The following is a 16,360-nucleotide window of genomic DNA, read 5'->3' on the forward strand; positions in this document are numbered from 1 at the left end:
GCATGCGTGGAACTTTGTGCATCAAAATTGTGTACACACGATTGGAATTTATGACAACGGATTTTGTTGTCGGAAAACTTGACATCCAGATCTCAAATTTTGTGTGACGGACATTCCAATGGAAAATGTCCAATGGAGCCTACACATGGTTGGAATTTCCGACAACAAGCTCCCATCGAACATTTTCTATCGGAAAATCCTATCGTGTGAATGGGGCATAACTGTACACTGACAAATATTTTCTATAGCAACCAAAGATAACATGCTTTACTTTATTGTTCATGCATTTTCTGTATTGACTAAAATCAATAAAAAATTATTGAAGAAAAAAAAAGACAATGAACGATCGATGGAGTTTAATCAAATGTAGCTTTCCTCTCTGAACTTTCCCTTTTTTCCAAAATGACCTTATCTAAGGATTAGCCTAGAGAGTGTAGTTTAAATATTTACCCACATCTGATTGGAAGGTACTTCTATAAATTAACCCACTGTTTGTTTAGGTTTTGATGGTACCTGTCTACCAAATGGCTCTCTAAGATTTTAGTTTTTTTGGAAATAAAATTGGATGTTCAACTCAACCCCATCTGAGACATTATTTTTATCTCTGGGTTAAATCTAAATATGTTATCCTCATCATTGGATGTATAGGGTCATCTATGTGGGTATATTATTTATTTGTTAAAGATGTGTGATTTATCCAGAGATCATTTTTCTTTTAGGTATTACATATTATTACACAAGGGGGTGTGGCCTGGCACCAGGGGAAGATGGCAGCATAAACCGAGAGCTCCGCCATCCAGAGCCTCTTTAGCACTTTTCATCAGCGGGACAACCCTCTCTTCATCCAGCAAATATGACCGGGAGGAGCTCCTCAATCACCTGGTCCCCGCAGGACCCATCCACACAGCTCAGCCACAGCATACCGGCGATGTTCCGCACCCAGCCCGCTTGCCAGCCGGTCGGTCCGCAGGCTGCATCTCAGACCGCGGACCGGAGTTACAGCAGCACCACCGCTGACCCCCCTGGAAGCCTTCTGCCACAGCAGGTACACTCTCCTCACACCCTACCACCCTGCTGTGTCTGGCAGATCTCCAGCATGATGCCATGGACATCAAAAACTAATGGACATGCACAGACACATGGAAGATTTGTACAATAGGGGCCGTAGGCGCAATTTACGTGTTAGAGGCCTGCCAGAATCGATTGAAGGACCCCAATTACTGGCTGCTATCTGGGCCATCTTTAATACCCTACTGGGGAGACCGCCAGATGCACCTGTGGAAATGGAGAGATGTCATAGAGCACCCAGAGCCAGGGGTAGAGGCACAGACCCCCCCAGAGATGCAGTGTGCTGCCTCGTCAGTTTTACTCAAAAAGAAGAGATTTTGAGGCTTGCCCACAACCACGATCATTTGGAACATGAGGGGGCACATATTCAATTGTTTAAAGACCTGTCGGCCATTACCCTTCAACATAGGAGAGATCTACGAACATTGCTGTAGGCTCTGCGTGACAGGCGCATTCCTTACCGGTAGAAGTTCCCCTTTTGCCTGCAAGCTACGGCAGGTAATCGCACTGCACAATTGAGAACACCAGGCGACTTGCAACCTTTCTGTGAAACCCTGGGCATCCCGCTGGTAGAGGTCCCGGATTGGTATAGCGCGTTCCTGCAGCCAGAACCCTGGATCCCCATACATCCTGATGCCACTCCGAAGTCACAAAGACACAGACAGAGGCATCACAGAACCTCACCCGCTTCGCCAGCAAGGATTCGGGGTGACATGGAGATGGATGAGAGCCCCCGAGTCTCCCCATTGTCCGTCCGACGCAGAACAGACTGTTAACTGTGCAACAATCTAGCGGGTGAGCAAATTTATCCCATTTCTTAGTTTGTGCCTTTAGTTCCGGGACTTTACACTTGTTATTGGTGACCACGTTGGCACTCTCATATGACAACGCACAAGCACCCATTAATCTTTATTACTTGAACACGCTAATCTCGCTGAAGTGCTGTGCTGGACCTTGTGACCCTAAATTTAATTAATAACCCAGAGCTTGGGGACGGTCCCTGCAACCCTGTCTTGCTTAGCTACGCTGAGATTACATAGGTGCCAATTGAGTAGACAGGTATACCAGCTGTGGAACTTTATACTAGCTAAAGGAAGAGACACTCTACCTCTTTATTAGGGCCTTTGAACTATATATGCTTGATATAAAGTGTTAATGGTGCTCCACAGGAGATAGCATGACATGAAACCATAGTGGAGTGGAATGATTCCCTGGAGGCTACGTGAGCTCTCACACTAGAACTTCTATGTTACACGCTGTCAGCCAGTGGGCACCTGACCTTACTGCAACCGATCACTTGGGCTTCAGACTCACTGCTCTCTCATGTGAACAGTGGCGCATATAATGTTGCTATTGCTTACCACAATACTGGTTCTTTTGCTGTTATGGTTTATACAAATATAGCAGTTCTGTTGTTGTTATATGAATAGTCTCTTATTTTTTTTCCTCCCAGCATTGGCCCTTGGGGGCTCCTATTAATGCCCTTTCTTTTTCTTGAACCCTCGAGATCCAATATTAATCTGAAAGGTATGACGGGAAGCTTCCCGGATCTAGATGATCTGTGCGCCATCCCTAAGCCCATGTGCACTGCAGTAGGAGAGCTCTCCACCTATGAGGATAGCTACAGTTTTGATGAATAGTTCCTTCAGAGGCTGTTACCCCCGGGTCCCTCACTAGTTGGATCAGAGGATGCTCTCGGGTCGGAGTGGGAGGTCTGAGGGGGCGGGGGGCATCAACTCACCAACCCCAATGAAGCCTAAGATCCTTGTCATGCCCGCTAATTTTGGAGTGCGACTCTCTGTCTGCTAAGAGCCGTGGAATGAATGCAAACATGCTCATAAGGGATTTCTAACCTAACTGTAGCTTTATAATTTCCTATCAAGGATATGTGGTATGGGGAGGGGGGAATTCCAGGCACTACAGGAAGTCACTGACCATAGAGGGGCTCTATTCGGAACTACCTGCTCCTATAGCTGATGCTTGTCCCACAATGTTTAAGTTCAACTTTGGGAGCTTCTGGATAGTGGGGGCGTTGGTACTGACCTTGGTGTTAGACCTCCTTCCCACCTCAAAGAGGCTGGTTCCCCTTTGAATGTTTCTGGAATAGTTTATCCCTATACTCATATATCGTAGTTTCCCCAACTAGGTAGGTAAGCAGGACTGTACAAACCTCTAGTAAATATAATGTTCTACCCATGTTAGGCAATATTACCTAATACAGATAGTGAGCCCTGGTCTCTACTGAAACCACCGGCTATACACGCTCAGGCTTCCAATACTCTTTCTCGTGACTCGTGTTTTTTTTTTTTTTTTTGTCGGTCCTACTTCCACCCCACTGGTAGGCCTTCTCCATCTGCAATCGGTGGTTACCCCTTGAGCAATTTAACTCCATCCAAATATGTCTTCTGCAGTGCACCCTTCGGTTCCTCTGTCTCTTAAGGTGCTATCTCTGAACGTGAAAGGCCTCAACATCCCCAAAAAACGCAGTAGTGTTTTAGCAGAAGCTCACCGACATAGAGCACAAGTAATTTTTTTTACAAGAAACCCACTTCAAAACAGGATCAATCCCTCACCTAGCAGATAAACGCTTTCCAGTGGTTTATCATGCAACTTGTACTGACTCTAAAACCAAGGTTTCCATACTACTAGCTAAATCATTTAGGTTTCACCTTAGTGATCAGATGATAGACCCTGGGGGTAGATTTCTTTGTTTGAAAGGTACCTGGAATGACAAACCAGTGACCCTGGCAAACGTGTATTGTGCCAATTCAAATAGGGTAACCTTCCTGAAAGACTTCCTGTTGCAATTGACCTCATTCCAGATGGGTCTTTTGGTTCTAGGAGGGAACTTTAATATGGCACTTGACCCAGTTTTAGACACATTGACTGGCACTTCCTTTTTCCCCTATTCTGCGTTACGTCAGGTGAAGCTCCACTTGACATCGCTCACATTACATGATGCTTGGCGCACCCTCAACCCCTGAGAGATGGATTACACATTTTTCTCGGCACCACACAACAATCAATATTCAAGACTGGACTATATTTTTATACGTCAGACTGACCTGTCCTATCTGGCAGAAGCTACCATTGAAAACACGGTGCTATCTGACCACCACCCAATTACAATGACCCTATGGTTCCCACAAAGGGAGGGATCCACTAAGATGTGGAGACTGGATGCCTCTATCTTAGCTGACCCAGGAGATGCAGGGAACATTGGACGGACCATTCAGGAATTCTTCCAACATAATGACACACCAGATGTGGCTCCTATGACCCAATGGGAGGCACATGAGCGTGTGGTTCGGGACACCTTTTAGCGATAGCAGCAAGGAAAAAAAAGGAACACCAGGCATTAACACTGACCCTTTCTGAAAAGATAACTAAACTAGAGGCACAATATAAACGCTATTCGGGCTATTCAGATTGCAAAGGAATTAGCGGACACACGATCATTACTAGTGGAGGAACTTTTTAGCAGGGCGCGAAGGCGTCATATTTTGATGCAAAAATTATTTTATGAACAGGGCAACAAACCAGGGAAGCTGCTGGCTAGATGTACACAAAGGCGCACCCTTGCCAATACAATTCACCATGTGACTGATTCATCAGGGAAAATCCACTCCAAAAATGAGGAAATTGCGCAGCAATTCTTTGGCTTTTATAGCAATCTTAGTGAGACGAATCATGGTCCTACGGAAGATACAGCTCGCTCTGAGCTGCTACAGGAATTCCTCAGCAAATATAGCCCAAAGGCTTTATCTGATAGTGAACAAGCTGATTTGGAAGCTCCTTTGTCCTCTGAGGAATGGGAAGAAGCGTTGAAGAGCACAAAGCCTGACAAAAGCCCAGGACCAGATGGGCTCTCGGCGCAATACTATAAATGCTACACAGACCTACTGGCTCCACATTTCCTCAAAGCCTTTAATACACTGTCCGCTAACCCCTGCCCTTTAGGATCCTTACTAGAGGCTTACATCTCAGTGATCCCCAAAGAAAATAGGGACCCCTCTGATGTAGCCAATTACTGGCCGATTTCACTTCTAAATGTAGATGTGACGCTTTTTTCAAAAATTATAGCAACTCGCTTGTCATATTACGTACCAGCCTGGATAGGGATGGATCAGGTAGGTTTTGTCCCTGGAAGGGAAGCCAGGGACAACACCATCAAGGCCCTGAACCTGCATCATTGGCTTACCTCCAACTAACGGGAAGGGTTTTTCCTCACAATGGATGCGGAGAAGGCGTTCGATATGGAGGCAGTGTTAGAGGCTTTCGGACTGGGGAGCCGAATGCGCTCCCTTATTGGAGCACTTTGCGTGAATCTAAGAGCCAGAATCAGTGTCAACGGCCACCTATCAGACGCCTTCCCCATCCATTATGGCACCAGACAGAGGTGTCCTCTCTCACCCCTACTCTATATTCTCACGTTGAAACCCCTTTTACATTGTATCCGGGCCAATCAAAATATAAAGGGTATTGAGGTCCATCGTAGGGAATACAAGATTGCAGCCTTTGCAGATGACGTCTTATTGTTCCTTTCAGCCCCGCTGACATCCCTACCTAACCTTATGTCAGTCCTCGAGCATTTTAAACGCATTTCTAATCTAAAAATCAATTATTCAAAATCATTTGCACTAAATATCTCTTTACCAAACAACCTAGTACAGCAATGCCAGACAAATTTCCCCTTTAAATGGAAAACATGGAAAACAGACGCCATCACTTACTTAGGTATCCAACTCCCAAGGAAGCTAGATGCATTATACCAAGAAAACTTTCTATCAGAACTGAAAAGAATACAACAAGATTTACAAAAATGGGACGTCCCCACCCTCTCTTGGTTCAGACGGGCCTCTATACTAAAGATGACAGTACTCCCACGTCTGTTGTACAAAATGCAAACTATTCTGATTTGCCTACCTCCCACCTTTTTTGCAGCCTACAAGAGGATATGTAGGTCCTTCATTTGGGGTACTAAATCAGCACGGGTCAGATGGGCCTGTGGAATTGGTCTTCCAGACTTACAGCGCTATTACTGGGCAGTACATTTGGCCAGAATTGTTGATTAGATGATTCATGCCTGCTACAAGGATTGGGTGAATCTCGAATGTCTAATCATGGAAATCGAACTTCGCGCAATCCCCTGGTCCTCCAAAAGACCCACAAGTCCTACTCTTCACACACACCCCTTCATTAGGGCTACCATTCAGGAATTCAATAGGGCCTGTAAAGCTCATGTGATTTCAGCTACAGAGAGCCCGATTACCCCCATCAGGGGCAATCCAGATTTCCCCCCAGGGTTAATGGGAACCTATCTGGCCATTTGCAGAAATACAAGCGAAGCACTTCTTCCATAGAGGCAAGTTTATGCGACAACAGGATGTAGCAGCATTATCAAACACTAAATCATTTCCCCTCTGGTCTTATATTCAGTTAAAACACTTTCTTGATAACCCGGAGAGAAGACCAGGGTACACAAAGACCCCTATAGTATTTGAATCCTACAGTGTTTGAATCCCAAGCTCATCTCCACAGGGTCATGTGATCTCAGCGCTGTATGCCTCCATGTTTGGGGAACCTTACTCTTTATTATGCATGGACCATGCATCCTGGGAATCAGTGTTGGACACAGGGATTGCAGATGCTAGATGGGACCACATACACCTATTTATCCACAAAGGCTCTCTGAACGTGAACACAAAGGAAAATGGGTACAAGATCAAAACCAGATGGTATAAGACCCCGGATAGGCTTCACAGAATGTTCCTGACAGTCTCAGACCAATGCTGGAGGTGTGAGAGGGAAAGAGGGACTTTTCTCCACATATGGTGGACATGCACACTGATCCAACCATATTGGGAAAAGGTACATAAGGTGACGAAGGCCATCTCCTTGCTCCCATTAGAATTCACACCAGCCCAATATCTCCTTCATCACTCGAAAATTTCCCAAAAGAAATACTACAAGTTGGTAGCCATGCACATGATAAATGCAGCCAGGCTGTGTATCCCGGTTCAATGGAGGTCCAAGGTACCGCCTTCAATCAAATCATGGGTAATGCGGATCAATCGCATAGTGTCAATGGAAGAGCTGATTTACACCTCGCAGGACAGAATTTAGATCTTCTCAGCTATATGGGAAGCATGGTTCTACTTTAAAAAAACATAACAATATCAAGCGCTGATACAAAATAGTGCTTGACCCCTGACCTAGAGGCACAATTGCCGACACCATTGTACCAGAAGAACCTTGTAGTTCTGGTAAAGGTTCTACTTCACTTAGTGCAGATGGAGAGGGTTGCTGGTGGGATCACGCACCCCCTCTCTGTCAGATATCTTTGGTTTAAGTTCCCTTACCTAACACCCCCCCCCCCTTTTTTTTGTTTGTACTTCTTACTTGTATATCTGAGATCTAGTACGAGGGCAGTAACGGTATGGAAGGAGGGTTGGGTCAGGTAGTACTGATCGCCAGATTTTCCAGGACTCACCTAATAAAAGGTTTATAGTTTTTCTGAAGACCTGACATGGCCCGTACACACGGTCGGATTTTCCGATGGAAAATGTCCGATCGGAGCGTGTTGTCGGGAATTCCGACCGTGTGTGGGCTCCATCGGACATTTTCCATCGGATTTTCCGACACACAAAGTTTGAGAGCAGGATATAAAATTTTCCGACAAATCCGTTGTCGGAAATTCCGATCGTGTGTACACAAATTCGATGGACAAAGTGCCACGCATGCTCAGAATAAATAAAGAGATGAAAGCTATTGGCCACTGCCCCGTTTATAGTCCCGATGTACGTGTTTTACGTCACCGCGTTTAGAACGATCGGATTTTCCGACAACTTTGTGTGACCGTGTGTATGCAAGACAAGTTTGAGCCAACATCCATCGGAAAAAATCCTAGGATTTTGTTGTAGGAATGTCCGAACAAAGTCCGACTGTGTGTACGGGGCATTAGTGTAGTACAACCTCTGCACAGTGTTCAGCTAAAGCTACAAGTTAGTGTAGTGCGTCCTCCTCACAGTGTTCAGCTAAAACTACAAGTTAGTGTAATGCGACCTCTGCACAGTGTTCATCTAAAGCTACCTGTAGAAGGTTGGTGGTGTTTTCCTGATCCTATCACTACTGCAGGCAGCTAAATAAGCTACAAGTTAGTTTTTTGCGAGCTCTGCACAGTGTTTAGCTAAAGCTACCTGTAGAAGGTTGGTGGTTTTTTCCTGATCCTATCACTACCGCAGGCAGCTAAATAAGCTACAAGTTAGTTTTTTGCGAGCTCTGCACAGTGTTCAGTTAAAGCTACCTGTAGAAGGTTGGTGGTGTTTTCCTGATCCTATCACTACCGCAGGCAGCTAAATAAGCTACAAGTTAGTTTTTTGCGAGCTCTGCACAGTGTTCAGCTAAAGCTACCTGTAGAAGGTTGGTGGTGTTCTCATACTACAGGCAGGCAGTTGATTTTGCTAGCTGCAGTATTGCAGTATCAGTATATATATATATATATATATATATATATATATATATATATTCCTAGCTTAGTGCAGCTACAGGCCATTAGTATGTCTGGAAGGCCAACAAGGAGAGGCAGAAAGTCACAAGCCAATAAAAGAGGGCAAGCAGGCTCTCTGTCTAGAGGCAACAGTGCTGGTCGTGGAGACGGTGCATCCTCATCAGCACGTGGCCGTGGGACACGCTTAGCCTTTTTTTCGGCAGCTGGCCATGTTGAGCCGCAACATGCCGAAGATTTGGTCGAGTGGATGACCAAGCCGTCCTCATCCTCCTCATCCTCTCTCACTAATGCTCAGGGTACTTTGTCTGGCAAAGCAGCTGCCAACGCGGCCTCTTCCCTTAGCTCAATGGCATCAGTTACTCCTTCCCTAGCCCCACCATGTCCTCCTGAGGAGTCCCTCGAACTGTTTGACCACAGTGTTGGGTACATGCTCCAGGAGGATGCCCAGCGTTTAGAAGGCTCTGATGATGATACTGAGCTAGATGAAGGCAGTAACGTGAGCACGGACAGAGGGGGTGCCCAAGAAGGACAGCAATCTGGCAGTCATGCTCCCCCTGCTGCAGCATACTGCCAGGTTTGCTCCAGTGATGAGGAGGGAGGGGATGATGAGGTCACTGACTCAATGTGGGTGCCTGATAGGAGAGAGGAGGAGGAGGCAGAGTATCAGGAGGAGGCACATCACCAACGAGGCAAGATGCCCTCCAGGGGCCAGCCTAAGGGCAGCACACTGACTGCATCACACCGCAAAGCTAAGCATGTGCAGGGCACTGCTGTCTCTGCACATTATTCCAAAAGTTCTTTGGTGTGGGCCTTTTTTGAGATGAGTGCATCAGATAGCACCACTGCTATTTGCAACATATGTCTCAAGTGTATCTCGCATGGCCAAAACATCTCCCGCTTGGGCACCACATGCTTGACCGGACATATGTTGACCTGCCATGCAGTTCATTGGCAAGCGTATCTAAAAGACCCACACCAAAGAACAAAGAGGACCGCTCCTTGCTCCTCATCAGCTGAGATCTCCAACCCCACTATACCTTCAGTCCTCTCTGAGACCTGCACTGAGAGGAATGAAGGTGTAGAATTAGGTGTGTCACAGCCAAGTACTTGTGGGCAATCTGCTTTCGGTACACCAACGTCAGATTGTACCAGGCAAATTTCCCTGCCCCAGCTGCTGCATCGCCGAAAGAAGTTAGCTCAGAGCCATCCACATGCCCAGCGGTTGAATGCTAGCTTAGCAAAATTGCTAGCACTTCAACTGCTACCTTTTCAGTTGGTAGACTCTGGCCCCTTCCGTGAGTTTGTGGAATGTGTGGTTCCTCAGTGGCAGGTACCCAAACGCCACTTTTTCTCATGGAAGGCGATTCCGGCTCTCTACCGGCATGTGGAAGGCAATGTCTTGGCCTCACTGGACAGGGCGGTCAGCGGTAACGTGCATATTACCGCTGACTCATGGTCCAGCAGGCATGGACAGGGACGTTACCTAAGTTTCACGGCACATTGGGTCACTCTGCTGGCAGCTGGGAAGGATGCAGGACAAGGTGCAGTGGTGTTGGAGGTTGTTCCACCACCACGCCTCCAAAATGCACTACTAATGATTGTGACACACCTCTCTCCTCCACCTCCTCCTCTTCTTCTTCCTCCATGGCCTCTTCCTGTGCTTTGTCCTCGCAACCAGCGGTGCTCTGTAGGCATTGAAGGAGCTACGCAAGTACGCAGGCCAAAAGATGCCATGCGGTGCTTGAGCTGGTGTGCTTGGGGGACAGGAGCCACACTGGGGCAGAGGTTCTGTCAGCTCTGCAGGGGCAGGTTCAGAGGTGGTTGATGCCACACCAATTTAAGGCAGGAATGGTGGTTTGTGACAATGGCACCAACCTTCTCTCCGCCCTCCGACAGGGACAACTGACCCATGTGCCCTGTTTGGCTCATGTCCTTAACTTGGAGGTGCAGCGGTTCTTGGGCAGGTACCCGGGCTTGCAGGATGTCCTGAAGCAGGCCAGGAAAGTCCTCGTATTCCTGGTATCAAAGAGGGGGATCGTTACTGGCTGGCAACCCTCCTTGATCCACGTTACAAGGGTAAGGTTGCGGACCTTATCTTGCCGTCGCAGAGGGAGCAGAGGATGAAACATCTTCGGGAGGCCTTGCAGAAAGGTCTGTGCAACGCGTTCCCAGAGACTGGGAGTTTGCAAACTCTTGTTTCTGGACGTGTTGCTGAGGCTTCGGTCAGTCAAAGAAGGAGCGGTGGAGAAGGTGGCCGTCTGACCGATGCCTTCAGACAATTTTTTAGACCGCAGCCCCAAGGTATGATCAGTTCCAGCAACCATCGCCAGCGTCTGTTTTACATGGTGCAGGAATACCTAGGGGCAAGATCTGACTTGGACACCTTTTCCACTGAAAATCCTCTGGGTTACTAGGTCTTGAGGATGGATAACTGGCCAGAGCTTGCACAGTATGCAATTGAGCTACTGGCCTGTTCTGCATCCAGCGTTCTTTCGGAACACACATTCAGTGCTGCTGGAGGCTTTGTAACCGATCACAGGGTGCGTCTGTCCACCGACTCGGTCGATCGACTGACCTTCATAAAAATGAATCAGTCTTGGATCACCACCAGCTACCAAGCACCTGATGCTGATGTAACCGAATAATTTTTTTTGAAACGTCAGATCCCTTCAAAGACTGCCTATGCTGAAGCTGAGTGACTATCCTGTTAAGCTGAGTAATTATCCTCTTCCTCCTCAATGATCATGCTGAAAGCTTGTAAGAACATTTTTGGTTCTGGGCAGTGCCACCAGTTTTTAAGCCCCTGTTTAACAAGGGCATGTAATTACAATTTTTGATGCAATTCTTTGCAGCAGGGCTCGTTCCTGCGCTCCAACTAGAGTATCTGTGAGGGGTTGCAGTGTTGTGGCACCAGCACCAGTGCCTAAGGCCCAATTTTTCAGCCCCTGTTTAACGGGGGCGTGTAATTACAATTTTTGATGGAATACTTTGCAGCAGGGCTCGTTCCTGCGTTCCAACTAGAGTATCTGTGAGGGGTTGCAGTGTTGTGGCACCAGCACCAGTGCCTAAGGCCCAATTTTTCAGACCCTGTTTAACAGGGGCGTGTAATTACAATTTTTGATGCAATTCTTTTGCAGCAGGGCTCGTTCCTACGTTCCAACTAGAGTATCTGTGAGGGGTTGCAGTGTTGTGGCACCAGTACTAGTGCCTAAGGCCCAATTTTTCAGCCCCTGTTCAACAGGGACATGTAATTAGAATTCTTGATCTAATATTTCACTGCAGGGCCCGTTTCTGCGCCCACCAAGATTAACTGTGAGGACTTACAATGTCGTGGCACTGTCTGACTTCCACGTACCTGACCGATGAGCCCGATGTAGCAGGGGAAGGCCTCCCTAATGTATCTGGTTCCCGGCCCCTGGTAGTATGGACAGGCGGCACGGGAGCACAGAATGGTATGAGAGCCTGGCGGGTCAGCAGCAGGAGGATCCCGGTGAAGGTGGTTTTGGAGATCACCAGACAACTGAAGCACAGGCAGCAGGTGCAGAGCAGGAGTGGAACAGGCAGGTCGGGTCACAGGCAGGGTTGGCAACAGGCGGGCAGCGTGGTACAAAGGAGCAGGCAGATTCGTAGTCAGGACAGTCCGGGGTCAGTTGCAGGCAGAAGACAAGGATAATCAAAGGGCAAGCCGGTAGTCAGGAAATTAAGTTCAAACAGGAAGCAGGTGCAAGGATACAGGGAGCTGAAGATCGGACAGCACCGAGCCACATGTGCTGTCAGCCTAAATAGGCAGATTGGCACCAAACGCCGAGTGCGCGTGCATGCCGGCGTGCGCCCATGCACAGGCACCCGCACGCCAGCACCCGCGGCGGCGCGCATGGGAACGTGTGCTCCAACGCGCCCCAACGCACACAAAATGAGGAAAAACAGCGGAGATACTGCTCCAAAGTCTGATTCGTTCTCTCCGTCTGCCCATTAGTCTGGGGATGGTAAGCAGAGGAGAGTGCCAACTCATTTTCCAGAGAACCACAGAGAGCCTTCCAAAACCTGGAGGTGAACTGAACACCACGGTCAGATATTATATTTGATGGGACTCCGTGCAGCCTAACGATTTCCTTGATGAAGACCCTTGCTGTCTCCATAGCCGAGGGTGTGCCTTTCATAGGCAGAAAATGAGCCATTTTGGATAGCCTGTCTACGACGACGAAGATGGTAGAAAAGCCTTCTGCCTGGGGAAGCTCCACGATGAAATCCATCAAAATCATTTTCCAAGGTCTTTCTGGGACGGGTAATGGTCTTAGCAGACCCCAGGCTCTTGTCCGGGTATTCTTGCTCCGTGGACAGGTAGTACAGGATTCTACATAACTTTTACAGTCAATTGCCAACTGAGGCCACCAGAATGTGCGCTGTATTAACTCTGCCATCTTTAGCACACCGAAATGTCCAGCCATCTTATGATCATGGCAGAGCTCTAACACTGCCACCCTCAGATCCTCAGGGACCACAATTTTGCCCTTGTGCCAGAATAAGCTGTCTTGGGCCCTCACCTCATCTCCAGAAAGTGCAGTCCAATTCAAGGAGGCTTGTTTTATCCAAGATAGAAGATCCCCTTGGAGTAGAAGAAAATTTCTGGACGGAAGAATAGTGTCCGGATGCACAGGTTTGCCGGAATCCAGGAACATACGGGATAGTGCATCCAGCTTAATATTTTTGGAACCTGGTCTGTACGTGATATGGAACTGAAATCTTGAGAAAAATAGAGCCCACCTTGCTTGCCGTGGTTTCAATCTCTTGGCCGTTCGAAGGTACTCCAGGTTCTTGTGGTCCGTGTAGACCAGAATGGGATGTGCTGCACCCTCCAGTAAATAACGCCACTCCTCCAAAGCGGCCTTGATGGCCAGAAGCTCCCGATCTCCAACATCATAATTTCTCTCCAATGAAGAGAGCTTGTGAGAGAAAAAGGCCACTGGATAAAGAAGGGCCTTAGCGCCTTGCCGTTGGGACAGTACAGCTCCGACTGCAATCTCTGAGGCATCCACTTCAAGGACGAATGGTAAAGCAGGATGCGGGTGTTTTAATATAGAAGCAGAGGTGAATAGCTCTTTGAGTTTTTCAAAGGCGGCTTGTGCCTTAGGAGACCAATGGAAACGGTTCCCTTGCTTAGTTAATTCGGTGATGGGGCCAATTATTGCAGAGAAGCCCCTAATGAACTTTCTGTAAAAGTTGGAGAAGCCAATGAATCTTTGAACTCCTTTCTTATCGGAGGGACCGGGCCACTCCAGAATGGCAGATAACTTTTGGGGGTCCATTTTAATACCTTCAACAGAGATGATTAAGCCTAGAAACTGGATGCATTGGAGTTTGAATTGACATTTTTCCGGTTTAGCGTAAAGTCCATTCTGCCTGAGTCGAGCTAAGACATTTCGGACGTGCCTGCGATGATTGGAAACTGAGGAGGAGAAGATCAGAATATCGTCTAGATAAACAATAACATATAAGTCCAGGAAGTCATGGAAAATGTCATTAACAAAATGTTGAAACGTTGCTGGTGCGTTGCACAGGCCAAAGGGCATAACAAGGTATTCGAAATGCCTGAATCTGGTACGGAAAGCTGTTTTCCACTCATCTCCTTCACGAATATGAATTAAATTGTATGCACCACGGAGATCTAATTTGGTGTAAATTACTGCGGATCCCAGTCTTTGGAAGAGTTCGGGCACCAAGGGTAGAGGATAACGGTTTTTGATAGTTATCTTGTTTAGTTCCCGGTAATCAATACAAGGACGTAAGGAATGATCCTTCTTCTCCACGAAAAATATACCAGCACCAGCCGGAGAGGTGGAAGGGCAGATAAAACCTTTCTTCAGGTTCTCATCGATGTATATTTTCAAAGTATCCAACTCCTGCTGTTAGGTACCTGGTAGTTGAGCCCGACTGGTAGAAGGAGACCTCTCTTAAATGCTGGTTCAGGAGCCACTGGAAGTGGGAACAGTGGTCTCTTGAGCACAGTGGGTAGGAGGGCCTGATGCAGGTTCCAGCAGAAGCAAACACAGGGACTGGAAAGACGTCCCTCAGGGATGGCTGAGCTGCGGATGCAGGTAGACTGATGCAGGCCAGTAGGCAGGCAGGTGGATGACAAGGCAGCAGCAGAATCTGGAGCTAGGCTGGAAGCAGCGTCACAGGACACAGGCAAAACAGGGTCAGGCAGTCCGTTTGGCAGGAGATCAGGCAAGTATATGGCAGGAGGGATAATCAAAGAATAGTCAGGCAGGCAGGAGTTTGGCAAAGGGTCACAAGATATAGGCAAGGTCAGGCAGGCCGGGTCGGAGGAGACTGGAAAATGGTCAGATGGAGCCGGGTCACTAGCAATACAACAACAGGCAGGATACAGGAATTCAGGTGCAGAGCTGCAGACGAACAGCACCTGCCAGAAGCATCTGACAGTCTTTTAAAGGACCCTTGGAGCTAAAACAGCGCTAGCGTGAACGGGCGTGCACGCGCACGCGCGAATGCGCGCACGGGCGCGCGGGAGCGCTCCGGCGCCCCCTGGTGGAGCATTCAGCAGAACTGCCCTGGAAAGGCCCTTCGTGCACCTGCGTGCACGCATATTCGCCCGACGGCCACTGATACGCCCCTGACATTGCCCCCTCCCAATGGGCAGCCTCCGGATGCCCAGATAACTTTTCTTTTCAGGATGAGCAGAGAAATAGGCATGAATCAAACGTTTGGCATGAATATTACTGTCAGGTTCCCATGAGTTATTTTCCGGACCATACCCCTTCCATTTAATCAAAAACTGTACTTGCCCAGATCTCTTTCTGCAATCAAGGATGGCCTCCACTTCGTATTCCTCATTACCGTCCACCAAAACCAGTTCAGGAACCCTGGTGCCCCTATCAGGAAAGGGATCATCTACAGCAGGCTTCAAAAGTGATACGTGAAACACAGGGTGGATTTTAAGTGAGTCAGGTAAACACAATTCATAGGATACCTCGTTGATTTTTCTTTTCACAGGGAAAGGCCCAATAAATTTAGGAGCAAGCTTTTTGGAAGGACAAGTCAACCTAATATTATCGGTAGACAGCCATACCTTGTCACCAGGCTGAAGGTTTAAATCTCCCTTTCTTTTCTGATCGAAGAACCTCTTGCTGTCCGCTTGTGCCTTGGATACCGCTTCCTGTAACATCCGGTTATTATGACTGAGGAACTGCACTGTGTCCTGGACCGCTGGAACTGAGGATTCTGAAAGAAAATCTGGTAAAAAAGATACATGAAAACCATAATTGGCAAAGAAAGGAGATTGACCAGTGGCAGAGTGGCTGGCATTGTTATAGGCGAAGGGCAGCAGGGACACCCAATCATCTTGCACAAAAGATGTGAAACACCTAATATATTGCTCCAGTGTCTGGTTTGTCCTTTCAGTTTGCCCATTCATTTGGGGATGGTATGCTGAGGACAGGGCTAATTCAATTTTCAAGATTTCACATAGGGCTCTCCAGAAGCGTGAGGTAAACTGCACCCCCCTATCGGACACTTTATTTGCGGGGACTCCGTGCAGCCTAACAATCTCCTTGATGAACACACGGGCCGTTTCAACAGCAGAAGGTGTTCCTTTTAGTGATACAAAGTGGGCCATTTTAGACAGCCGATCGACGACCACAAAGATCGCTGAACATCCTTCAGAGCATGGTAATTCAACTATAAAGTCCATTGCTATCATCCTCCAGGGCCTATCTGGTATAGGCAACGGTCTCAGTAGTCCCCAAGCTCTGTTCCTGGGAGTCT

This window comes from Aquarana catesbeiana, linkage group LG08 (assembly GCF_042186555.1).
Source record: "Aquarana catesbeiana isolate 2022-GZ linkage group LG08, ASM4218655v1, whole genome shotgun sequence".
In the NCBI taxonomy this organism is placed as follows: Eukaryota; Metazoa; Chordata; class Amphibia; order Anura; family Ranidae; genus Aquarana; species Aquarana catesbeiana.